General features: G+C 46.8%; 1 protein-coding gene across 2 annotated transcripts in view; it reads left to right on the forward strand.

Moving 5' to 3' along the window:
• The first annotated feature begins 6,047 nt into the window (after positions 1-6,047).
• FHL3 (four and a half LIM domains 3) overlaps positions 6,048-27,646 on the forward strand; it is an 88,763-nt gene continuing 67,164 nt past the window's right edge. Inside the window, exons 1-2 of one of the 2 annotated variants that reach the window (XM_075336056.1) lie at positions 6,196-6,263; positions 17,561-17,746. The gene's annotated coding sequence lies outside the window, so the exon portion shown is untranslated. Of the gene's footprint in view, positions 6,264-17,560; positions 17,747-27,646 lie in introns of both variants that reach the window. The other variant, XM_075336055.1, reaches the window with a different exon arrangement.

Raw genomic sequence — 27,646 nt, forward strand, 5'->3', positions numbered from 1 at the left:
AGTTCCTGGAAGGACCCCGTTGGCTGTGTGCCCGGTGGTCTGGAGCAGTGTTCCGAAAGACAGTCAGCACCAGGGCAGGGGCCTCTCGGACCCCGGCAAGGCTAGGAGTCGCCAAATTTGCCGAATCCGTCAGTGAAGGGGACGTAGATTCCCCCAACAACCAAGTCCCGATTGAAGGCAACAGTCCAACCTGTACAACAGAGGCACCGCCACCGCCAGGGCACCAGTCTCTGAGGGCCAGCGCCTGCGGGCAAAGTGTAGTGCTCCTCCGGCCCAGCTTGAAGCCGGGGAGCGGGTTACCGGTGGGGACCCATCGCAACCATCCGTACATACAGGTGCAAGGAAGAGGGACATCACCGTCACCTACCGGGAAAGCAAAGCAGCCGTCTGTGGGACCGTCCTACCAGCCGTTTGGTTTACCGTACAAACTGTGTCCAAGTCTCAGGCTGAGTGAGTACCACAGTGCCGCAAGGCACAGCGCTGCCCCCCGCGTCCCTGCGCCCACCAGGCCCTGCACCTCACAAGCCATCACCGGGTCCCGGGATCACCAACCCCTACCCACGGAGGGGCAACACAACACCTGGCTGCTCCCCATCACCATCCCCGGGATCCCCGCATAGAGCAGCGGTGGTGCTACACATCACCACAACCGTGGGTGGCGTCACGGACATTATCCCAACATCCCAAAACCCCCCTTTCACTCACGGGCGAGGAGTGTCGCTCGAGAAACCCCGGGATCCGGCCCACCGCTCGAGCCACCACTGAGCAGCTGCCGGACCCGAGCAGAAGGGGTGAGCGCGGTGTGCTGACACCCTCCTCCCCGCCCGCGACAACTTGGCGTCACGAACAGGATCTTACCGCTCTGCCGTCTGGTAGAGGTGCGCCTTGTTACCGCCGGAGGGATCCGGCAGAAAAATTGCAGAAGCCGCCATCTTTGGCGCGAAAAGTTCCCGCTCGAGCGTCTTCTCGAGCAGTAGAGGCACGAAGGCCAAAACCCCGCCCCGAGAGAGGAGGGGCCGAAAAGAGCTAAGGGGGACGCGATGGCGGCTGGACTCATGTAGCTGCGGCTATAAAAGCAGGGACGCCAGGACTCTGCAAACATCCCGTTCCTGGAAGAAAGAGAGAAAGCCATCATGTGGATGCCGTCCCGCGACACCGTACCCCCCGCGCCTGGAACCGCGGCGTGGGTGGAGATCCGGACCGCGCAGCTCTACCAACGGCTGCAGGTAAAGATGCAGCTCCTCATGGAGGAGTGGGAGACCGACATGGCGGACGTTGTAGCCACCGTGCGGAGACGCGAGGAGGAAGCGGAGAAAGGGAGGGTGAGTGACCCACGTCCCGATGCCCAGGAAGGGCCGGTCCTCGCGGCTGCGGGGCCCGGTCCAAGCCCTCTCCCTTCGCTGCCTCCCTCGCCACCCGTCCCGGAGGCCGTGACCCCGCCACTAGGCCTGCTACCATCGCAACCGGTAGCAGTACCCAGCGTCCCCGCCCAAGCGGGCCAACCTGTAGCCGGAGCCCGCAGCAGGTCAGCGGTGTTGCCGTGGAAGACTCCGAAGACCGAACCGGAGGCATCCCCTGAGACACTCCCCGAGCCGGAGCCGATGACCCGCTCCGGGCCGAAGGCCCAGCAGCGGAAAGCCCCTAGGCCCATCCCCCACACCTCGGCTGAGGTTGCGCCGGGTTGTTGTTGTAAAGCAGCGCCCAAGGCCAAGACACCGCGGGACATGCCACCCAAATTCGTAACAGTGGGCAATGTCCAGGATGTCCCGCGGGGCCCGACCCGTGCGCCGGCGCTGGCAGCAGCGCCGTACTGGGATAGGGAGCCGGTACCGCTGGGCCTCGAGATCGCCGAGAGGGAGAAGAAGAAGGCCGAGCTGGTGGCCAGAGCGATCCGGGAGAAAGAGAATCTCCGACAAGCGACATTCCGTGACCGGGGACCGCTGTACGAGGAACAGGTGAGGCGGTTTGATGTCCGCCGGGGCTACGGGTTCATCTACGAGCCGGGCCTGGAGGCCGAAGTGTTTGTAGCCCGGCGGGATGTGCATGCTCACCTGCCCGAAGAACATCCCGGCCGTAACCTGATGCCGGGAGATATTGTGCAGTATACCCGGCACTTTGGGGAGCGAGGGTGGTTTGCGCTGGACGTTAACCTCAGGAGGGGCCCAGAGGCCCGAGCGAGCGCAGACCTCTACCCCTTGCCGGCAACCCCAGCGCTTGAAAGACCGGAGTAGGGCAATAAAGGCCCGCAGCACCGTCCCCGTTGGGACCACCTGTTTGTTTGCAAAGTTTTGAAAGTTCTGCAATAATAAGAAAGATGATTATCCGAGTTTTCACCTGATTCACCGTGTGATTTGAAACCGGCTGGAGCCGGCACCGTTGTCCCCGTGGGGACCGTTTAAAAATGCATGGGAACTATCCATGGACAAGCCCGTGAACTTTGCAGGGCAACCACAAACGTTAGTGGCTTGTAAATATGTTGGTTACCGTTACCGTTTCCGCAGGCCGCCTCCGGAGAGGCAGGTTGGAGGGAGGGCCCTGAGCAGAGCAGGCCAGGGCCCCGCCACCAAAGGAACCGGTGGCTACCCTCTGGAGGGAAGGACAGATCCCGCTCGGGTACCGTGTGCTGGACTGTGGGTCAAGGGGTGCTGCCTGGGTTTTAGGGGCAGCATCAGGGCCAGGTTACTTGGGTGGGAGAGAGCGGAAACCGTGACCGTATACCGTTGAAACGTTAAAAGTAAAATGTGCCTCCCGTCTTGGGAAGAATTTAAAAATGTTATGCATGTTGTTTAACCCTGTTATCCCCCTTTTACAGAAAAATAAAACCGGTGTAGGACGGCAGCCCGCGGACGGTCTGCGTTTTGCTAAGGGGGAATGTGTCGCCCTGGGCAAGCCAGGGGACACAGGTCACAACACCACCACACCCCACATCCCAGGTAGGCACACCTAAGCTGAACCAAAAATCCTTGTTGCCTTCCTCCAGGAGTCTGATGATGCACACAAGGGGGTGGGCCAGGCGGTCGGCTCCGCCCACCAAGGAGCTCACAGCTCTGGAGGCAGGAAGTACCAGGCAGATTAGCCCAGGCAGGGCTTGAGTAAACATCGAGTTGAGCTCAGGGCGAGCTTGTGTAAACAAGATTAGCCCGGGGAGGGCAAGAGTAAACAACAGAGAAGTGAAAGTAAGGAAGGAAAAGTGGAAAAGGAGGAAAGCAAGAAGCGGTGACAGAGCAGAGAGTGTGCAAAGCCTGAGAGCCCAGCTTTGTGTAGGGCCAGTACAGCAAGGTCAGCGACGGCGGTGACTGTCCGGAGGGGGACCGTTTGGAAGTTCCTGGAAGGACCCCGTTGGCTGTGTGCCCGGTGGTCTGGAGCAGTGTTCCGAAAGACAGTCAGCACCAGGGCAGGGGCCTCTCGGACCCCGGCAAGGCTAGGAGTCGCCAAATTTGCCGAATCCGTCAGTGAAGGGGACGTAGATTCCCCCAACAACCAAGTCCCGATTGAAGGCAACAGTCCAACCTGTACAACAGAGGCACCGCCACCGCCAGGGCACCAGTCTCTGAGGGCCAGCGCCTGCGGGCAAAGTGTAGTGCTCCTCCGGCCCAGCTTGAAGCCGGGGAGCGGGTTACCGGTGGGGACCCATCGCAACCATCCGTACATACAGGTGCAAGGAAGAGGGACATCACCGTCACCTACCGGGAAAGCAAAGCAGCCGTCTGTGGGACCGTCCTACCAGCCGTTTGGTTTACCGTACAAACTGTGTCCAAGTCTCAGGCTGAGTGAGTACCACAGTGCTGCAAGGCACAGCGCTGCCCCCCGCGTCCCTGCGCCCACCAGGCCCTGCACCTCACAAGCCATCACCGGGTCCCGGGATCACCAACCCCTACCCACGGAGGGGCAACACAACACCTGGCTGCTCCCCATCACCATCCCCGGGATCCCCGCATAGAGCAGCGGTGGTGCTACACATCACCACAACCGTGGGTGGCGTCACGGACATTATCCCAACATCCCAAAACCCCCCTTTCACTCACGGGCGAGGAGTGTCGCTCGAGAAACCCCGGGATCCGGCCCACCGCTCGAGCCACCACTGAGCAGCTGCCGGACCCGAGCAGAAGGGGTGAGCGCGGTGTGCTGACACCCTCCTCCCCGCCCGCGACACACACACTTCCGGTTCCTTACATCCACCGCGCTCTGACCCGCTCTTGCAGTCCACACAAATACACACATGCACGCACAAACACACACAAACAAACACGCACACACACACACATACATACAGTATAATGCTCACCTTACCTTCCGTTCCATCGCCGGCCTGCTGGGTCTTGTAGTTCGCTGGTGCATTGCGACGAGGGAGGAATCCTCGTTGTGAACTACAAGACCCAGGAGGCCGGCGATGGAACGAAAGGTAAGGTGAGCATAATATGTGAGTGTGCGTGCTTGTGTGTGTGTGTGTGTGAGTTTGTGTGTGTTTGTGCACGTGTGGAATGGCACAATAGGGGACCAGGATGGGACATTTAACAAGTTGTGGAACGAATTGTCTGCATTGCAATGATTTCCTAATGGAAATCTTGCTTTGCTGAACGAGCAACTTGGTTAACAAGCACACTCCCGGAACGGCTTGTTCTCGTTAACCAAGGTTCCACTGTATTTTGTCCTAGGTGTCCGTTTCACAATAAAATGAAAACTAAATGTTCAGTTGCAGGCATGTTCTTTACATGTGTTGCACCCAGGTATATGGGGTATTTGGTTCCGGGCAGTATATGTCTTGGCAATGTCAGTGGGGTGGCCGTTGCCCGGTTCCGTGCCCTGGGCCCTTTTTGTAATGTGACGCCACTTGCGGTGTTGCGGCTATAGGTATGGAGCCCTCCACAAGCAGGGCCGGGCCCCAGAGGATGGGTGATGTGATGGGCGTCAGAAGAAGCTAATCCACACAGAGGTATAGTGCAACTGGTCTTTACTCACTGCTTGTTGGTGGTAACTGGTTACCCGAGGTCGGCTGATTTCACCTCCAGGTCCCCTTCGTCCCAGTGCCAGTCTAGTTCTCTGGTACCTTCTTCCCCTGCACCTGTCTCTGGTAAATGGGTCCCCATGGCGTAGAGCAACTGGGGGTCCCCGTTCTGTGGTTTGTCCACTTCTGTCTGCCTGACGGTAGTGTGAACCCTGTGGGGTTGGAGTCTCTGGTCCTGTCCCCGGTTCTCCCTTTGCTACTGAGTCGTCGGATTTTTAGGGTCAGCGAGGTCCTTGATGGTCTCCTTGCTGTGCAGGTGTTAACAGGTCGGCTTGGAGCTCTTTCCTGTCCTAGGGTCCTGTACCCCGTCAGCGTGAAGTTCCGGTAGTACTCCACCGTACTCCACTATCAACTACCTCTCCTGGGTACCAGGTCACCGTTAACCCGAGTCAGAACGTCTCCTCACATCTACCTTCACCACTCCCCTCCTCTGACACTCCCTACTCTCCACAGTCCGCCCCTCCCACCTGGTCAACTAGTGAACTGGATTGGCTCCACCTCTAGGCGGCCATCCATTGGTCCGACCCTAGCTAAATACCATTGAATGGGGGATTGTTGGGGAAAACTGGGATTACCTGGGTTTTTGTTGTTACCGGCACTGGTCTCCTGGGGCCCTAGGGGGTAGGCCCTGCATCCTTGTGGGGATGCAGAACCTCGTAGCACCCTGATGGCTTCAATGTTACACATGAACTGATGCAAACCCTCAAAAGACTTGCTCTCACTTTGTGGCAGATTTTGGATTTTCAAAAATCGTGGCAAAACATTGCTATTTTACTTTATCAATAAAAAAAACGCCCTGGGGCCACAGTGTGTGAACGCAGTCTTATTTTAAGGTCGGATAAAAAAATAATTCACTTGTTTGCTGAAACGGCATACAGTATAATGAAACATACTGTGAAGTTCAAAAACTGCTGGAAAACATCACAAGGAAACTTTGACCAAAGAGGTGTAAAAAAGCGCACGGCTCCTTTAAGACAATGAAGCCGGGTGGGTGTGCAGTGTGCGCACAGGTAGCAGCCTGGCTCTATGCTACGGTCACCACACAGGTCGGAGCCAGGTACCAGGCTGCCCACTGACACTGCCCACGCACCCCCGCCCCGGGCAGCGCGCACAGGGGGCGTGGCCTATGCTAATGAGCCGTACCTCAGGAATGAGGCCAGTCCTCTGCTGTTAGTCATTTCCTCTGAGTGGCCGCATTACACGCGCGTCTGTCTCACAGCCAGCAGGGCAGCCAGCGGTACCGGAGCCCGGGGAAGAGGTGAGTGACGCCATGGAGAGGGACACTTCTCTATTATTTACTCCATGTCACCTGTCTTCTACCTATGTAGCGACCACCTATTCTGCAGCGCTGCACGGAGGGTGTGAGCACTCACCACAGGGTTACAACCTTATTAACTAGCGTGTGTGGTGTGTTACATGCTATATACCTGCTGAATGGGGATGTAGCAGAGCTGGCTGTGTACCTCCATCATGACCTGACTGAAGTGTCCTCTCCTGCCCTATGTGACATCGGCCACTCTTTGTAAGCGGCCATACAATGCCCATTGAGTATTGGGCACGATACCACGAGATGTGCTATGGTCACACACAGCCATTACACAATGGAACACATCCAAGTGTGGAAATTATCCCAAGATCTCTGGAATACAATTCACCGTGTTAGTGGGAAACCCCTTTAAGGTGTCCTCCCTCATTGTATGTGCCATAGGTTTCTGATGGGATGGCAGAAGCTGGGACCCTCATCTATGGCACATCCTGATCTGTAGCATATGGCCACTAATAGCATAGGTGATGGCTCAGGGGTACTTGGCTGGTTCTGTGCCTTCTCTTGACTTTAGTGGATATGGGCCGCTGTGCTGCAGCCACTTTGGCTTGTAGGACAAGTCAGGGGATCCCTGGTCTCCCAAAAAGTGGGAGTGTCAGACATTTATGACACATGTGGTGGACATTAAAGGGTTACTGCATTGAAGGAAGTAGTCCACAGGATAGGTGATAACTTGCGTTGTTTGGCAGCCGGCGCAATCCACCGCTTTCGGAAACAGTGCAATCTGTTAACGGATGTGCGCTGTTTCCAATAGACTTGTATTGACGACGCATTGCGACGAATGGCCTTGCGTTGTATCTGCCGGCCGGAAAGAACGCAGCATGTAGCGTTTTTCTGCGCTTACCAAAGCGTCAAAGCGCAATTGCAGGATTCCGTTGGCGTCCGTCATTTTTATAATGGAAGCCTATGGTGACGGAATCCCTCATTTGACAGATTCCTGTGTCGGATCCGTCTTTACTCAACTGTGCATTCTCAGTTGAGTAAATCGCTGAAAAAAAAGCTACAACAGATTCCGTTGTTTTTCAGGATCCGTCGCATCAGTTGTGCCACTATATGCAACGCATCCGTTACATCTGTCACACACAATGCGACGGATGCCGGACAACGCAAGTGTGAAACTAGCCTTACTGATTTTTAGGGGTCCAACCACTGGGACCCTCACGAATCGCCAGGACGGAGTGCATTTATCCCCAATATAATGGAGCTGTATGCTCGTCCTGCGTTACATTCATTCTCTATGGTGTTGACCCGCTGCTTACCACTGTCTGACAGCCCCATAGAGAATGAATGGAGCAGTAGTCGGGGATCCGAGCTGCACATTGGTTCAGATCACTTTATCACCTATCCTGGTAACTGGTTTTAGCTAGTGTTGCGTGAGTAGTTAACTATTCGTACTCGCTATGCTTTTAGCGAGTACTGTCTGCTACTCGGATATTCGTTACGAGAAGCGGGCGCAATGTAAGTCAATGGGAAATACTTGCTAAGTAGCGGGTAACCCAAAAGCCGTACTAGTCACTACTCGCACGAAAAGTACGGCTTTCGGGTTACTCGCTACTTAGTGAGCATTTCCCATTGACTTAGATTGTGCCTGCTACTTGTAGCGAATATGCGACTAGCGGACGGTACTCACTAACAGCATAGCGAGTACAAATAGTTAACTACTCACTCAACACTAGTTTTAGCCCCTTTTAATGGTAAATATTGAGTCACATACCACTTTTCCTTCCAGGGAGCTTGCGATAAAAACTTTTGCGGGTCTCAAAGCAGCAATAATAAGTTTGATTTGTATATTCTCATAGAGAACATGCTCAATAACGTTTGTCGTCATTGCTCTGTAGAGAAGGAAAACAAAGGGTGTAGACGTTAGCGCTGAGTCTCCTGGAAAGTTGTAGGTAATCTGGGTTTAGGTCTGAGCCATGTAGTACAGGTTTGCTGCCCACAGGGGGAGCTCTTCGTAATGTAACTGAACGCTGGATCCGCTGCGCTCGCTGCCAAGACAATCACTTTAATGTTTTATTTCTTTTTCTTTTCTGTTGCTCCAGACAAGTATAAACCAATCTGACAAGGATGACTAAGACAATCTCACAAAATGATCACCCCATACCTGTCCCATCCATACTAACCTCTGGTATATGTGCCAATATCGGGGCGCCGGAGAAGCGATCTGTGGTATTTACGCAGTGAGAGGTTAATGTGTGTAAATATTTGTGAGACTTGTTTGTAATCCGTTATTTCCTCTATAGAGGTGACCGGAGTGTGCGATCATTGTATGGCTGATTGGACAATATCTATTTTTTGAGGTTTTTTTTTTCATCTATATCGGTTACAGGCCATTTCCTCTCTTGTGTATAACCTGTAGTTTGCAGGTCTATGGGCAGGAAATTGGCAGCCGCAGAAAGTGTATGTGGCACTGTCTGTAGTGTTTATCTGCACAAGTGCAGGAGTTGTAGAGCTCATTCCTCCGGGAGGGCGGCCCAGACAGAATCTATAATCCGAGCCATGTGTGTCAGGTCTATATTTGTGTCGTTATGTAGAGAAATGAGTGCACTACAAAACACAAGATTATTGTGGTATCTCAAAAAAAACGTGTCCTGGAGAGCTGAAAACATCCGAAGAACAGTTATCTTACTGTGTGAGTGGGGCGACAAGTGTGATGCAGCAGATCAGAAGACCGTCCACTTTTGTGGTCCCTATGTGTCACCCCTGCAGCAGTCGAACTGCTCGGATCCGGGGTTGCTTTGGCTCGAGGGTCTTCGGACCCTCAAATGTAAAGGGAGTATTTACAGGGGATAAATGTTCATGATGCCACCTGCGGGTTGCTGTAAGGGGAGTACCGCAGCTGCTGAAGGGAGTACCGGGGCAGATAGTGTGGGGGGCAGCAAGGTGTCAGTCCCTCCGCAGGTAGGGAAGGCCACGGATGGTGGGGGGAAAAGCAGGGTTGGTGATCAGGCGGCACGGCCTTGGGAAGACAGGGTGCAGGGGTCAGATTACTCACTGCGGTAGTCGTGGTGCTGGATTAGGTGGAATAAGCAGACACTCACACAGATGGTAAACCAAAGTCTCTAGGTACCGCAGTCTCTGCGGGGGCAGCCCGTCCAGGTCCCGCTCCCACCGGTGTCACTTGGTAAGTCCGGAGCCCTGCCTCCATGCACAAATTGATTGACCGTTGTGGCCCCTCGGCTTGAAGCTTTCGAGGCCCTGTTACCAGTGTGTATGGCAGCTGTGCTCTTGATGGCTGGCACTTGGGATTTTAGTGGGTTGTGTGCTTTGGAGAACCCTATCCCCCGTGTTGTGCTGATGCCTTCAATTGAGCTCTTGGGGAAAGTTCATAAAGAGACTATCCTCCACAGGTTAATTAGCAAGGTGCCTGAAGCTCTTCCCTGATCTAGGGTCCTGTACCCCGCCGTACTATGTTCCCTTTAAGGTAATTGGGCTTTCTGGTGCCAACAGTTGTCCTAGACTGCGCCTGTTAAACTCCTGTCCAGTGTTCCTGATACCGGTCCCTGACTCCTGTAGTCCCGGATTACCGTCTGCGACCCAACCTGTCGCCTCCCTGGGAGCTACAACTCCCCAGCTCCTCACTCTGTGAGGGCTAAGGGTATGTGCGCACGTTGCTTTTTACCTGCTTTTTACCTGCTTTTTTGCTGCTTTTTCTTCTGCGCTGTTTAATGCCAAAATGGATGTGTTCTTCTATTCAAGCAAAGTCTATGGGAATTTGGGTTTCTTGTTCACACTATGTTGTTCAAAATGCTGCCTTTTTGAGGCAGAACTTTGGTCAAAAACTCAGCTTTTCAAAGAAGCAACATGTCAATTGTTTTTGCCATTTGGGTTTTGCACTGCAAAGCTGAGTTTTTGACCAAAGTTCTGCCACAAAAAGGCAGCATTTTGAACAACATAGTGTGAACAAGAAACCCAAATTCCCATAGACTTTGCTTGAATAGAAGAACACATCCATTTTGGCATTAAACAGCGCAGAAGAAAAAGCAGCAAAAAAGCAGGTAAAAAGCAACGTGCGCACATACCCTTACTCTCGTCTCCCCTTCCAACAGTCTGCCTGACCCCTAGGTGGGCGGCCGTGCTCCAACTTGACCAACCCACTGGTGTGTCTGTACAGGTCATGGTGTGAGGTGTGGTTGGGATTTGTAGTTTGGGTGTAAGTGACACTGTTGTTGGGAACCTGGAACCATGGGGGATAGGCCCTGCACCCTGGGTGACAGGATGCAGTTCCCTGTAGCACCCTGATGTATTCAGGGGCGCTACAACTAGATGTCCCCTTCGCATGACCCAGAGCTCTCTCAGAAAATGCCTATTGGGTATGTGCATACATATTTTTCAGGTGGAATTTGCCTGGAAAACCCATCAGAAACCGCTCAAAAGAAAGAACCTATCCGTTTTTGTTTAATAACTACTTAATTATGACTTTAAACTGCTTCGGGTTTCTAAATACGCCAAGGGGTTAAAAGAAGTGACCTGTCCATTCTGGTGTTTTCCGCTCTGAAAACACTCTGTACTGTACAATACAAGTCAGTGGGAAAGCTAAAAGGGAACCTGTCAGGTGCACTATGCCCCCCGGAGCACGAGCAGTTCTGGGTGGATATTGCTAATCCCTGCCTAACAGTCTCTGTCCCTGTATACACTAGCATTGACAAACGGATCTTTTTAGAAAAAGTATTTCTAAAGATCCTTTATAATATGCTAATGAGCAAGGGGACTAGTTGCAAGGGCCTTATTTCCTGCACTCATTCCGCCGCCTTAGCATGTTAGCACACCCATAGGGGCATGCTAACATACTATTCAATGGCCACTGCCCAGCGTCATCAACTGTGATGTGCGTAGTACTTGTGTCAGTTTTCACCACCTCTCAGACACCAGGCAGTACACATGATTAGAATGCCCGGCACTTCCGGTCATGCACACTGCACCAGTTTGAAGCCAGGAGGCGTACATCCGGCTTCATAGTATGCATGACTGGAAGTCCGGGGATCATGTGCACGGAGCTGACATCCAGCATCAGACTCGGTGGCAGCAGAGGTGAGCGCGACCATTCTCTGAAGCTGCACATTCATTAGCATACTAACTTGCTAAGGCTGCTTTCACACATCCGGTTTTTCTTCTGCGGCACAATCCGGCACTTTGCAGGAAAATCGCAACCGTTTTTTTTTTTTTGCTGCCGGTTGCGATTTTCCTGCATAGACTTTAATTAGTGCCGCATTGTGCCGCATGGCCGCAGATTTAGCCGATGCGGCAGCCGGATGGAACGTTGCCTGGCACGTTTTTTCGTGCGGCAAAAAAAACGCATTGCGCCGCATTCGGCCGATGCGGCGCATCTCTCAATGCATGCCTATGGCGGCCGGATGCGGCGCGATGCGGCAAAAACCGCATCCGGCCGCCGCATGCGGTTTTTGCCACTGCGCATGCTCAGTAGCATGCCGCAAGCGGCAAAAACCGGACGGGCCGCAAGGGAAAAACTTATGCAAAGGATGCAGTGTTTTCACCGCATCCGTTGCATAGCTTGCACAGCCGGATTGAGCCGCAGAGCTCAAGCCGGATGTGTGAAAGTAGCCTAAGGGAGCCGACTAGCCAAGGGAACTAATGCCCTTGCGACTAGTCCCTAGCGCCATTAGCATATAATGAAGGATCTTTAGAAATACTTTTTCTAAAGATCTCTTTATGTATACTACTATAGCCTGGGGGATAGTTAGGCAGGGATTAGCAATATGAACTGCTCCTGGTTCTGGGTGCATATTGCACCTGACAGGTTCCCTTTAAGACACCCAGATTTGGAACGTTTTGCCATCATTTTTACTTAAAAAAAAAAAAAAAATAAATAAAATAAAAAAAAAGCTACAGGTTTCCTCATTATCATTGGAGTAATTAATTTCTCCAGCGCCAATGTATTCCGCAGCAGTTTACAATTAAGAAGGTACATGTACAAACTAGAAAAGACTTTACAGAGTAACACGTACTGTGCTTCCCCTGAAAATAAGACTTACCCTGACAACTATACGTAGCAGGAGTTTGCACGTTTTTGGAGTATGCTAAATAAATCCTACTCCATAAATAAGTCCTAGTTGTGCTTCATCGTACTAATAGTATCCTGAAATAGGGCTTGGGGCAACTGAAAATAGCAGAGCACTGTGTTTGACTTTTACCGACATGCTTTGGACAGTCAATGCAGCGTAGATTGAGCATGCGTGTCTCCATTACGTTTAAGATGGCTGTTCCTGGGCTGGGTATGAGTCCCACAGTCGGGCATTAGCAGATTGTAAGTGATCCACTACTCTATGGATAGGGGATAACGTTGTTGTGTTTTTTTTTTTTTTTTTTTGGGGAAAAACTCTTTAAGGCTATGTGCGCACTAGGCGTTATTGTGCGTTTTTCGGGTGCGTTTTGTCAGTTTTTGGGCTCAAAGCGGCATGACTTTGCTTCCCCAGCAAAGTCTGACTCTATTCATTTTTGCTGTCCGTACACAAATTTTTTTTTTTTTTTTTTTTAGCTGCATTTTTAAGCTAAAAAAAATTGACATGTCAATTCTTTCCTGCATTTTACTGCGTTTTTTCACCCATGCTATGCATTGGAAAAACGCAGTGATCAAATATGCAGCCAAAAAAACACCAAAACACGGTAAAAATGCATACGTGTTTGCCGTAGGTGCGTTTTTTGTGGCCAAAAACACAGTGTCAAAAATACGCTGTGTGCGCCCAGCCTAAAGAGAATGTCCCCACTCTTTGTAACCTCACCTAAGAGCATAATAATATTGCAGCAGAGATCATAATTCAAACCCTTTCTCGCTTTCTGGGCTGTTATCTGTAGTTTTGATCACCTCCTGCTGTTAAAATAATGTTTCATCACTGAGGACAAGGAAACATGCAGCAATATAGTCATCAGCTTTCCCAACCCCCAGCACTGATTATCAACTTTCTGCCATTGCACAGTGTACACAGAAAGCTGCCAATCAATGGTGTTGGTGGAGTTATAAAGAGCTCAGCATTCAGAGAACTGGTAGATCTGCAGCAGATAACGGTCTTTATTTACCGAAACGTCAGCAAGTAGTCCAGGGTCTTTGGAATCAAGAATGGCCGGAGCACTGCAATCCCCCCCCCCCCTTGGGGCATGTGTGGAGGCCGTCATGACACTGATTTGGTGGAGAGGTCAGGGTGTCATGGGTGGGGGAAGGGGTGTGAGTCCAGGTAGAACTTAAAGGGACAAGTTGGGGGGGAGGAGCGGCACTTTTCCCGCTCACGGGACAGAAGAAAGAGTCCCACCCGTCCTCCCTAATATTTTGTTGTATGATTGGGCTGTTCAGTTGGTGGGGGGGTGGTATGGGAGTTTTTCTCGGGTCGTAGTGGCTTGTTGACAGGTTTATTGATGGGTCCTTGAAGTTGGTTTAAAATTGGTTTGGGGAATCCATCTGGGCATGGATCTCCTCATTGGCAGAATGGTTGGTCACCTAGTGATTTTTGGGGGGATCCCAACGGGGTATGTCGGGGCCCCTGTGGGTGTGTTTGGGGTTAACGGAGGAACTAACCCTTACCGTTTTGGTGCTCCTGAGCCAGTGTGGGTAACGGCTGGGAGCAAGTTGGTTTTATGGTTCGGTTATGGGAATCGCCAGGGTTTTAGCTTCAAGGACCTTACCATATTGCAATTTTACTTATGCTTTTGTTTAATAATTAGCTTCTATGGCCAAAATTATCCAATGATAAATTGGTGTCTGAGTAGTTATTTTAGATGGGTGAAATGGAGGGGTGGAGTATGAAAAGAAGACCGGAATCAACAATTCCAGGGTCATGGTATTTGTTCTTAGATTCTGCTACTCAGGGCAGCGAAGACGTGGTGACAGATTCTTTTAGAGAGCCACGTATTTTGATGCCTGGGAACATTACAATATAGATGATCAAATTTGCATCCCACCATTCCTCATGTAAGGACCAGTTAGGACATTCAGTGCAACATACAGTATAATATAAGAGCTCTTAATCTGCTCCCTTGTTTTTCATGATATGGGAAAGATGATGAGAAAGCGAGGAAGTGGATTATAGCTGACTAGAGAATTACAAGGAGGAAACCTCATGACATCCATTATTTGCATTGTGCCGTTTCCTTGTCAGTCAGGACTATGTTGTTTCAGTGACGTCCTGTGCCTTTCTCAGCAGTTCTATACATGGCTTGTATGAGCGTCCAGACTACCCAGCTATCTTCTAGCGAGGTCATCCAGACACCAGCATGGCCTCCATTTCAGTCTGTCAGTCTGTCCGGCACATGGTGCAGTTGTCTGGAAGTCTCCTAGAGGATCGGTCACTAATCCTGATGTTTTTTGCAGTAAATAGTTGTATTCTCCATGGGAAAAAAACAATTCCTGGGCACCTTTACTTAGAGCTCTGCATTGTGCCGTTCCACTATAATTTTTCCTACCGTAGTAATTTTATAAATGAGTTGAGAATTGGGTGTTACCATGCCTCGTTTGTGTTCCTTGTACACGCTAATGGTTGATATATGCATGTCAGCCTTTCCAGCCTACCATTTAGTGTATGTGAGGCTCACCATACACTTTCAAAATAGTACATGTCAGGAAGAATATATGATGAGGCTTGTTGGATTTCACCACGGCTGATGAGTTGGCGTTAGGAGTCTGGCAGTCACTAGGATCCCTGTCCCCAGTAAAAAAAAAAATAAAACTATTGAAGTCAGTGGCAAATTCACACTGAAAACCTAAAGCATTTACATCTATGTGGACATACCCTTAGTTATCCAATTAGATTAGGGCTACTTGGTGACTTTGGCTGTGACACATGTTGTGCGGCCAAAGTTCACTAGGTGTCACAGCTACAATGCGGCGCAGTAGAAGTCAATGGAGTCACATTTCAACCCCCAACAATAATTTTGCAACAGATGTGACTCTGTTGGACTTTTTCCAAGTTCCTTGTGATGGTTGCAGTACCCTCAGGATAGCAATGAGACCCCATTGACTTGTGTTGAGCTGCGATTTATCCGTGAAACCTAGCAAACTTTTGATGTTTTACAGCCAAAGTCTCCTTATAACCCAATCTAATTCGTGTATTTACAGGAGAAATAGCCTTGGAGAGCACATATTTTTCCGAACACATGGCCCACCAATCTTACTCCAGCAGTGATGGGAGTAGGTTTTGTGTCGAGCCACACACAGAGGTGTTTGACATTCATCCAGCGCTCCTAATTCATGAAAAGGCGTATGCCTCATGGATGGAATGAAGTAGGAGTGTTTCAACGTCTACCTTGGAGTATCGGGCCCACAAACTTCTCAAACTGACCTTTCTATTAAACTTAGTAAGTCCCCAATTCATTATCTTGTTTACCCCCTTTTTTTTGTCTACTTTTTGGTCTCTGATTTGAGCTAAATTCATGATAAATCAAGTCCCCTAAATGTAAGTGCCAAGCTTGCTACTTCTGGAAATGATATATCTGTGTTGGGTCTGTCTGGATTCCAATATATATGGTGTCCAACAAAAGATACCATGCTGCACGGTTTTTTGACTGGTATTTCTGGCTGTATCTTTGGCAAAGATGTAAACAACTCCACTGAATTCCGGCTCGCAGTCAGTGGTTGGGTTTCCTGTTGTCTCCCAAGCCCCGCAGCTTGAATCCCCTGGAACAGACGTCTTGTGACCACAGTGCTGAATGCTCTGCTGCCAAAGACAAATGCAGTACAGGCTGCAATGTGTCCTAGTAGGAACGAAGACAAGATCTTTTATTTGGGCAACTGCCGTGAAATCGTGTACTCTTCCAAACAATGTGCATAGGGCCTGCAGTGGCTTATGTGATCTGTTTTGTTTGTAGAGCGCTCTCCGTATATTCAGTAATGCCTTTTTCCTGATCCTGACCCATACTTTTGTCACGCTCCAGTGTGAGACATACATAGGACATGACCACGCTTGATATAGATTCCATTGCATGTACTTTAGTGAACCCAAATTGCAGTGAGTTGAGAATTTTGTCACCGCCTCAAGAATCCACAGCTTGTATCCTAATTCACCATACAGCAGATCTGTCAGATAATTTGTACGTGTTTCCTTCACAGCGGTGTACTGTTACTTGTACAGGATTAACCTGTCTTGGAAGGAAATAACAATCTGCTGACTGTTTCCAGGTAAGGTGGCAAATATTCAGAGACCATACACTGTTGCAGAACTGTGATTGCTGACAAGAAGCAGGCTCTCACAGTACCCATTGTCAGAGATGGACGGGGACATATAGATAGGATCTATAGATATCTCATGAGTTTATTCTACCAATGCTAATTTCAGACTGCATGAAGATGACATTAAAACTCGCTCATTACATTGCAAAAGTTAAAGCGATTGACTACTACTTTACTATTGATGGTTTATCCCACGGATAAACCATCAATGTCTGATCTGTTGAGGTCTTGCGTCTGGCACCCCCGCCGATCAGCTGTTCTCTGTGCAGAAGGCAGCCGTAAATGCTCAGTTCAGGAGCTGCCACGTCTTCTGATAGTGCCCGGGTACTGCACATGCGCTTCGTATTGATTTCAATGGGAGACGAATGTGCAATACCCGGCGTGGCCACTATTAGTTGCCGGGGCAGCTACAGAACAGAGCATTTACTGCTGCCGCCACCACCTAGAACAGCTGATCAGCGGGGGTACAGGTTGTCGTACCCCATCCGATCATACACTGATGACCTATCCTAAGGAGAGGCCATCAATGTTAAAGTATTGGTCAACCTCTTTAAAGTAAATGGCATGGGAGTGTGACGTTGTATAGTAAAGCCTTGATTTAACAAAGCAGTTTCGGCAGAATTCTGTAGTAAATTTGTTTGAAAAGCAGCAAATTTTTGGCACAACTTGGAGTTGGGGGGGGAGATTGCTTTTTTTTTTTTTTGTGTTTTCACACCAGCTCTTCACAACTTTACCAAAATAAGCAATATGAAGGGTTAGTCTAATTCATGAGCAACTGTGGTATTCCCTGCTCCAGAAATCTTACTCCAGTTAGAGATTAGAGTAAGATTTGTGGCACCACTCATCAGACGCTTTTGCTTCATGAAGAAGCGTTTACCTCTTGATGAATCCACCACGCCATCTCAAGACCATTGAAAACATCAGGGCCTATGTCCACTACTGACAAACTAGACCAATTGTGGGGGAGATGGGTTGAACTTACACGGAAAACTCGACATGTGAATGATGTCTAATGCACAGTAGTCAGGGTATCATTTTTCTGTTTCGAATCCTCTAGTATTACCCATGATTTGGAAGACTACTCGGTATAATGCCACTTTCACATATCTACATTTCCTTGGGTGCTGACTGCAATTTCCAGCCTTTTGTGGATCTCCTGATCAAGCCAACAGCCTCATCTGCATATGTGACCCTGAAATGTGGACATCTAAAGCTGGACGTATTGTAACTTCAGAAGAATGAAGTTAGCTCTTATCTTTACTATGTATTGCATAAAGATTTCAGATTATTGTAGATCATATTTTCTATAATAACTGCTGATACACCTATTGTGAATATCCTGCTGCCTGTCACTTTACACAATAAGAGACAAATGAGTGTGACTCTGTATTGCTTAGTATGGTAATTATCTTGTCTGGATGACATATATAAAAGCTCCATTGAGAGAGCCTGAAGGTTGTTTCATACCTGGGAGGCAAGGAGAGGATTAACTCCTATGGAGGGTCAGACATTGATAGGACTTCCTAGAAATGTTGAGAAAGCGGTTGACATGCATAAGAGTATTTGGTTATAGTGCTGTAACATGTAATAGGTGTGAAGAGCTTGCTTTGTATGCCTGAACCCAGACTTCTCAGGAAATAGGTTGTGACATATGTACCTCCGCTATGTTATACATGTCTGACTCATTCTATCTTCTTAGAAGCCCTTTTCTGTTCTCCAGCTGTCTTGTATGTTGTCACTAGACCTCCAATTGTTGGATTCTATGCATACCTGATTACAGGCACTTCTTTTAGAAATAAACAATGTAGATCCAGTTGTCTGGATTTCTTGGCACCTTTTCCTTTAAAACACTTTACATCTCCCTCTCCCAATGGCTACTTATGGAAAGCAATAGAATGTATCACCTGCATTAGCAGCAATGTAGACACTTGTTATTTCATTAGTGTTCAGTTTCTCATTGATAATGAATAGTTGTTTAAACGGAACCAATCACCAGGATTTTTGTATATAAGCTAAAGCCAGTGTTATACTGGCACTATCGGGCTGATTCTCTGCATACCTGTAGTGGTCAGCCCGGATGTTTAGGTTTTGAAATCTAAGAAAGTAAAGTTTATAAAATGAGCTGCTTCTTGAGTGACAGTTGCAATGGAGCAGATAATATATTCAGTTATCCCCTCCCTCTCTTAGAATTAGCATAAGTATTATACAAACGATTCACTTTGTCTAGCAGGACCTGTGTGAGGTCATACCCATGTGACCAGAAGGGGCGGTGCCTCAGCCACCAAAGCTGGATACCAGGTCACATGGGTATGACCTCACCACAGGTCCTGCAACAGACAAAGTGAATCGTTTGTATAATACTTATGCTAATTCTAACAGGGGGAGGGGGTAACTGTGAATATATTATCTGCTCCAGTGCAACTGCCACTCAACAAGCAGCTCATTTTATAAACTTTACTTTCTTGGATTTCATAACCTAAACATCAACTGACCGCTACAGGTATGCAGAGAATCAGCCTGATAGTGCCAGTACAGCACTGGCTTTAGCTTATATAGGAAAATCCTGGTGATTAGCTCCCTTTAAGCAGACTTGTCTCCATGTGGCTTTATTACAGATCCATACTGTTTGGATCTGTAATACAGCACCTATAGTCTGCGTTGGGCCCATGCCCTGTGCTTCTAATTTTAGATGGAGGGACACACATTTTACTTCTAATGTCCTCAATATGGCATATCAAACAGGTATCATCCTCTAATCCAGGGCTGAGACAAATGAAGGCTTTATAACACTGGACCGCAGGCCACCCGATGCCATACCACCCGGGCGCCGCTGGCATATGTCACCACTATCAGCAGGATACTGGTAGTGGTTAATGAATTGGTGTAGGAGAGGCCACCAGCCCCTTGTTACACCAATCAGCTTGTGAGATAGCTGTGCAGAGGCTCGGTGCAGCAGAGCGCCAAGGGAACTAGTAAGGAGAGTATGTGATGTTTTGGGTTTTTTTTTCATGTGTATGAGCGCATAATGTATATAGGAGGCTATGTTGTGCTCATAAATTGTGAGGCTCATAATGTATTTCAGAGGCTATGTGGGGTGTCATGCTGCATATAGAGGGGCTATGTTGGGGCTCACTGTACAGTCCTGGCCAAAAGTTTTGAGAATGCTACAGATATTAATTTTTACAAAGTCTACTGCTTAAGTTTTTCTAATGGCAATTTGCATATACTCCAGAATGTCATAAAGAGTGATCAGCTTAAAAGCAATTACTTGCAAAGTCAATATTGGCTAAGAAAATTAACTGTAACCCCCAAAACACATTTCAACATCATTGCATTCCTGCCTTAAAAGGAGCAGCTAACATTGTTTTAGTGATTGTTCCATTAACACAGGTGTGGGTGTTGATGAGGACAGGGCTGGCGATCAGTCATGATTAAGTAAGAATGACACCACTGGACACTTTAAAAGGAGGATGGTGCTTGGTATCATTGTTTCTCTTCAGTTAACCATGGTTATCTCTAAAGAAACACATGCAGCCATCATTGCTCTGCACAAAAATGGCCTAACAGGGAAGAGTATCGCAGCTACAAATATTGCACCTCAGTCAACAATCTATCGTATCATCAAGAACTTCAAGGAGAGAGCTTCCATTGTTGCCAAAAAGGCTCCAGGGCGCCCAAGAAGGACCAGCAAACGCCAGGACCGTATCTTAAAACTGTTTCAGCTGCGGGTTCGGACTACCAGCAGTGCCGAGCTAGCTCAGCAATGGCAGCAGGCCGGTGTGAGTGCTTCTGCACGCACTGTGAGGGGAGACTGCTTGAGCAAGGCCTGGTTTCAAGGAGGGCAGCAAAGAAGCCACTTCTCTCCAGAAAAAACATCAGGGACCGACTTATATTCTGCAAAAGGTACAGGGAGTGGACTGCTGAGGGCTGGGGTAAAGTCATTTTCTCAGATGATGAATCCCCTTTTCGATTGTTTGGGACATCTGGAAAACAGCTTATTAGGAGAAGATGTGAGCGCCACCACCAGTCTTGTCTAATGCCAACTGTTAAGCATCCTGAAACGATTCATGTGTGGGGTTGCTTCTCAGCCAAGGGAATCGGCTCACTCAGTCTTGCCTAAAAACACAGCCATGAATAAAGAATGGTACCAGAATGTCCTCCAAGAGCAACTTCTCCCAACTATCCAAGAGCAGTTTGGCGCCCAACAATGCCTTTTCCAGCATGATGGAGCACCTTGCCATAAAGCAAAGCTGATCACTAAATGGCTCATGGAACAAAACATAGAGATTTTGGGTCCATGGCCTGGAAACTCCCCAGATCTTAATCCCTTTGAGAACTTGTTGGCAATCATCAAGAGACGGGTGGACAAACACAAACCAACAAATTCTGGCAAAATGCAAACATTGCTTATGCAAGAATGGACAGCTATCAGTCAGGATTTGATCCAGTAGTTGATTGAGGGCATGCCAGGGAGAATTGCAGAGGTCCTGAAGAAGAAGGGTCAACACTGCAAATATTGACTTGCTGCATTAACTCATTCTAACTGTCAATATAACCTTTTGGTACTCATAATATGATTGCAATTATATTTCTGTATGTGATGTAAACATCAGACAAACACAATTAAAAAACAGAGGGCAACAGATCATGTGAAAATATAATTTTGGTGTCATTCTCAAAACTTTTGGCCATGACTGTATAGTGGGAGTTATGTGGAGGCTCATACTGTATGTAGGGTGCTGTGTATGGGCTCGTACATTATATAATGGGGAATATTGTTGTACTTAATTCTGCTCAATATTCAGTGATACAATTTAATAATTTGTAATGTGTTAATAATAATATAGTGCAGAATTAATTTCAGCGTATTGATTTGGCCCTCCACACCAGGCATGGTTTCTCCTGTGGCCCCTCAGGAAAATGAATTGCCCACACATTTCTCTATTATATTTATGATAAAGAAAATATTCAGTATCAAAGCCATGAAAAGAAATTTGTCCCCTTGCTGGTTTTGGCTGGAGTATTTCAATAAAGTGAGTCAGTCACAAATTTTGATCTCACAGCAGATGAAACAGATGTATGTGCCTGGTCATACAAGTTACAGGACCAAGGATGCCACATTTTTAATTTACTCTCATTGTGATCACAAATGCTGTGTGGACAGTCACTTCAAGTGCAGTATCCTGGGCATTGAACCCTTCCCCTATCGGTGATGGCTGTATCATCCAACCACAGCGCTAGATCTGTGTCTCCAAAAGCAGAGCGGAGTGGAGACCTAATGGACAGTGGCACTGATCGTTCTAGCTGGATTCCTGAATCTCGCGGCCAGCATAACCATACACATAGGTATGTTCCTCTGCCACTTATGTAGCTTTCTGCAGCTTTCTTTTTAAAGGCAATCTGTCAACAGGCTTTTGTTTTGTAATCTGCTGAGAGCAGCATGATGTAGGGGCTGAGATTCTGATACCAGGAATGCTCCACTTACTGGGCTGTGTGCTCTTTCAATAAAATTAATTGTTCTATCACCAGTACAATATCACCACAAGACTTGGTGTCACTTTCCTCTTAGTCGGCTGCTCTATGTAACCATGTCCCTAACATTGAATAGAAGCTTTCTGTCAATATACAGTGTACACAGAAAACAGCTAATGTGAGCGGGGCTACACCATTTCAGCATTTGAGCACTGCTAGATCTAGAACAGAGAAAAACAATGATTGTGTCTATATGATAGCAAGTAGACTAGTAAGTGACACATCGCTGGAATCAGGGTCTCATTTCCTACATCATCCTGTTCTCAGATTATGTAGCAAAAACTTGGTGACAGATTCCCTTTAATATCTGTTGAACCCTTAGCATCCCGGCATACATGACATTCCAGTTCTAGAAAATGTTATTTCTTTGCATTATGGCTTATAACATTAGATAGACGTTTTATATAATAAGCAATATTTTTTTGTTTTTATACTGTAGATTTCTCGTAATCTCTCAGTACATTTTGTTCTTTTATAGCTGGTAGAATGGCTTTTACATAATAAATATTTTACAGTCCACTTGAGTATTAACAAATGGTCTCTGAATTCACTCCAACCCTCCATGTTCATATCCCGAGGCGGCTGATTTGGCAAGGGGCACAGTGGTCCCCTGCAGAGACAAATCCTGCGAATGGTCTCCCAAACCACACACTATTTTTGAGCAGTAATGTCAGAGGGGCACATTCCTCTGTCAACTTAAAGGACAAGTCTGCAGACAGTTTGTGTCTGCAGACTTGTGAATCCTCACATCGCTGAGAGGATTCTCCGGTGTCTGCGACGGAAACAGCAGTCACGTGACCGCAAGTATGCAATATGTATACTGCCATCCAGGATCTGACTAGACTGTTTCCGGTGTGATCCATGTAAAAGGTATTGCCCGAGGCCGGAAACAGTCCAGTCGGATTCTGGCTGGCAGTATACATATTGCATACTTGCGGTCACTTGTCAATCTTTCCCGACATGGACACGGGAGAATCCGTGATGTGAGAGTGATGGCAGACTTGTTGTTTTTAGATCGGACAACCACTTTGACGCAATATACCCAGAGGTCCATTTCAAAAGTAAAACATTGTGTGCATCATCTTCACCATGCTTTGTTCCGGAAATCATTACTATACCATTGTGGATATGAACTTGCCGCGTAACTGGCACAGAAAGCTATCGCTGATCGATGAGGGCTCAAATGTTTGGACAAACGCGGGTATGATATTACCATGCCCATGAGTTGTTTTTTTGTTTCATTTTTCTTTATATATGAAGGGGACAGCAGAAGTGACCATAAAAAAAAATGTTTTATTGATAAATATTTACAAAAAATGTTAATAGCAAGAAATAGCTTAACAGAAACTAGATGTTGGCCAATGGAGATATACATATGAGGTTAAGCAATCAGGGGAAAGGTAAAGTGTCAGTGCAGAGTAGAACATAATACCTCATGGAAAGAAACATCAAATTGTCAGCCAGAGATGTATGTAGCCTAATTGTGGGCAGCGTTTACACCAATGGCTCTGGTGAGTCTCCAGGCACTTACAAATTGTCTGAAGTGGATGGCTTTAAACAGATGGTTGTCTCCTGTGTAATGACGAGAAAAATAGCAGTAATAAAGAAGTCAGGAGTCCCAGTAAAGGTTACTCAAGGGCAGATGTTCTTTGTGGCCTGTACAAATAAAGAGCAGTGTAACCGCATCTTGTCTTAATATGGCAAAGAATCTTCTGCTATTGTTGGATCATTGTGCTTCTCATCACTGCTGCTTTCCACGTCTGCTGACGAAAATGATCTTTCGTGTGGATGATTAATTAGTTTACATAGCTACACAGTAGCGTTCTAGGCTTTACACCAACTATATAAACTCCATAGAGGTAGTTTATCAACTTGATATACACTGACAAGCAAAAGGGTAACAGTGTTTTGAACTTTTGACTGTCGGCTCCATATCTTGCCATCCTTCTACAACTTCAAAAGTGAGGCTACCTTCATTTTATAGACAATCATCCTGGCTATAATTTTAACTTACAACTATTTAGCATATAATTAGTTATGCAGTTTCTTGTGTCACTGCATTGTTACTGTTTTGCTCCTAAACATCTAACTTTAATTTTTATTATTTTTTGTTAGTATTTTATAAATTTAACTTTGTCTTTCAACACTGTCTGAATCGTTCTGGGCATGCTCTCTATCAGATTCAAGCAGTTCTCCACCAAAATCTGATCCCAGGTCTCTTGTACATGTTCCCAATGTTGGTGCATACTGGTCGACTCACTCAAGTATGTATACAGCTTTATCTTCAACTCTACCCACAAGTGTATTGATTGGGTTCGGATCTGTGGACTGTGGGGCCAATCCAGCACCTCTACTTCATGGTTATTGAACCATTTCTTCATTAATCTTGATGTATGCTTCAGGTAGTCTTGCTAGAACACTGCCCTCTTTTTTTCATACTCCTGGTACTCTAGTGTAAGTAGTAACTCATTTTGTAGGATATTCACATAGAGTTCAGGATTGAGATAACAATTGATCCTGGTCAAGCGTCCAATACCTTTTGGCTGTGAAACAACTCCATATCATCAGGCTTTCTCCACCGATCTGGACAGTTCCTTCAATTACTTGATCCGGTTGCCCCTTTTTTCCCTTGTTTCTTCCAGACCCATTTGCACTGATTAGAGCCTAGTCTATTGACTTTCATTTCATCGGCTCAGATCACCCCGTTTCTAATCTTCTACTGTCTACTTTTTGTACTTCTTTGCAAACTCGAGCTTTCACTTCTTATGATGATATTGAAGTTGAGGCTTCTTTCCCTCTTTTCTGGCCACCATTACAAACTTGTGTAATGTGTGTTGCGCATTGCTTGCATGGACATCTATGATCACAGTTACAAAGCATACAAGCCACCTCCGCTGCTGTTTGTTGCCCTAGAACTGATAGATCATGTGATGATGTGACGATGTGACTTGTTGGCGCTGAGGCGACTTGTTGGCGCTGATATTTTGCATGGACATCCACCTTTTAGGCTTTTGAATTAATGGATGGACGGACTTCAGTTCATATTCTTCCAACTGTCCTGACGCTCACATGATGCAATTTTCTTAGCCAAGACACCACTATCGATGAGATGGATGATGCTGATTCTCTTTTCTTTTGAAATCTTCATGGCTGTTCTTGATTCAAACCAGTGACCTTTCACTTGGGAATTAGTCTGAAACACTGAACTATTAGGAAATGTGAGAACAGGTTATTTGTAGTATCTAGGAAGAAAGATATTTCAAACACCAAGAGCAAAACGGTAACAATGTAGTAACCGGAACAGAACCTGCATGACTCATATGCTCATTAGTTGCAAATCAAATTTATGCAGGAGATAGCCAAGATGATTGTGTATAAAATGAAGGTAGTCTCTTGTTTGAAGCTGTAGTGGATGGTGAGATAAGGTGCTTGAAAGTCAAAAGTTAAAAAACATTGTTAGCCTTTTTGCTTCTCACTGTACATGTAACATGTCTGATTGGCTGCACACCTTAATAGAAGGTGACCAAACTCCATTTCTGCAAGATCTACCAACCTTTTGAGGACTGAGAATGAGAATAAACATTTCTTGATTTTTCACCCCATGAAAGCCCGATATTTTCCATGGACTCATTGACTTGCATGGTTGAGTGCAATCCAATAATTGGATCGAACTGACATGCTGCAATTTACTTTATTTTTTTTTTTATTTTTTTTTCCTCTGACGAGCTTGGTTCAAGAAAAGTGTCATGATCACAGCCCCATTGAATAACATTTGTACTACTGCCATCTAATGTTTTCTTGGATAGCGCTTCGACCAAAAATAGGTGTGAGCAAACCCTAATGGTCCCTAATTCCTTGCTTACTATTAAAATGAACATTCTATAATTGTAGAACAAAAGACTTGGACTGCACATCCAAAAATCATTCATTTAATGTGGCAAGGTAAAAATTTACAAAACTGAGCATGAGGTTCTTAACTTATCATTTTGACCAGACTCTATGAAGTCCACAACCTCGTCACGCCAATCCTCTGTTTAGTTTTTTTTTTTTTCTCTTTTGGTGTTGAGGCTCAGTGGTGCCCATTGCTGCGGTCTGTGGGGTTGGGTGGCCTGGAGCCATGGGGGCTTTGGGGCACCAGGTCTCTTCCCCCAGGCTCATGTGCTGTTGCTTGGCGCTGTTTGGCCCATTGTGCCAAGCCTTTTGGGACTGGGACTCTCTGAAAGGATTACTAGGACTTGGTAGTGAGCTTCATACACTGTTATCAGAATGTTAAGCTTCATGTTCAGTTTTGTACATTTTTGCCTAGCGGCATTAGATCAATGTGTGATTTTTGTGATGTAAAGCTATGATATACTCATTAAATTCCACACCATGGTGCTAGGCTCTTGCTTCCAGTGTCTTACAGTCATAACCAAAAGCTTCAAGACTAACAAATTCAGAAAGAACCTCTAGCTTTACATTGTATACATTGCAGTGCTCGTTTCTAGCTCTGTGCACATAACACTGTTCTATGTCAACTGTCAAAGAACCCTAACAGAATAAAACTTTGTATATGATTTGTTTTCCACATTGTAAGCCATATGTCGGAGTGGTATGAAGTACACACGTGCAGAATTATGGTAATATTTATCTAGAGTTAAGGTGTGTTTTATTTAAAGTGTTTGAATAAGAAAGTTCATGGAGGTAAGACTTATTGTTTGATAACGGCACACTTACTGTATGTCTGTACTGTATACAGTCCCTGACAGAATTTCTGTCGCTTCTCCATGTTATGTAAATAAAAGCTTATAACCTGACTTTAAATTCATCCATTGGTTTCATAAATTACTCCTTTTGAAAGCTGAATCCCTCCCAACTTTGGTTTAGGTTATGAAAATAAAGTTGTTGCAAAGCTGAAATATTGATCATTTAATGAACACAGGTCAGATTTTGGAAAGACAAACGTTTTGTCGCCCACAGAAAGTAATGTGAAATTCAAACAAATAATTAACTTCTAATACAAAGATATGGTGCATAACATTGGTGAATGAAGTCGTGGTGCTATTAGAGCCATATTTAATATTTTGTGTGACTTCCATGAGCTTGAAGGACTGCATCCATGCGGGTCTATAATGATTCATACAATTTATTGATGAAGTCATCAAGAATAGCAAAGAATGCAGTCTTGCATGCCTCCCAGAGTTCATCTAGATTGTTTGTTTGTTTGTTTGGTTTTGTCTTCCAAGCTTCCTCTTTCATCCTACCCCAAGCATGCTCAATGATCATGTGTGGTGACTGGGCTGGCCAGTCCTTGAGCACCTTGATCTTTTTTGCCAGGAGGAACTTTGTTGTAGAGATGGATGTATGAGATGGAGCACCATCCTGCTGCAGAATTTGACCCCTTTTATGATTGGGAATGTAAGAGGTAGCTAATACTTCTTGATATTTTAGGCTATTGATATTGCCTTCCACCTTGCAAATGTTTCACACACCCCTATACTGAATGTAACCCCAGACCATGATCTTTCCACCACCAAACTTAACTGTTTTCTGGATCCATACGGGCTCCAGTAGGTCTCCTGCAGTATTTTCGGCGGCTTTAGTGTAATTCAACTGAAGATTTATTAGAGAA

Source organism: Anomaloglossus baeobatrachus, chromosome 2 (genome assembly GCF_048569485.1).
Source record: "Anomaloglossus baeobatrachus isolate aAnoBae1 chromosome 2, aAnoBae1.hap1, whole genome shotgun sequence".
In the NCBI taxonomy this organism is placed as follows: Eukaryota; Metazoa; Chordata; class Amphibia; order Anura; family Aromobatidae; genus Anomaloglossus; species Anomaloglossus baeobatrachus.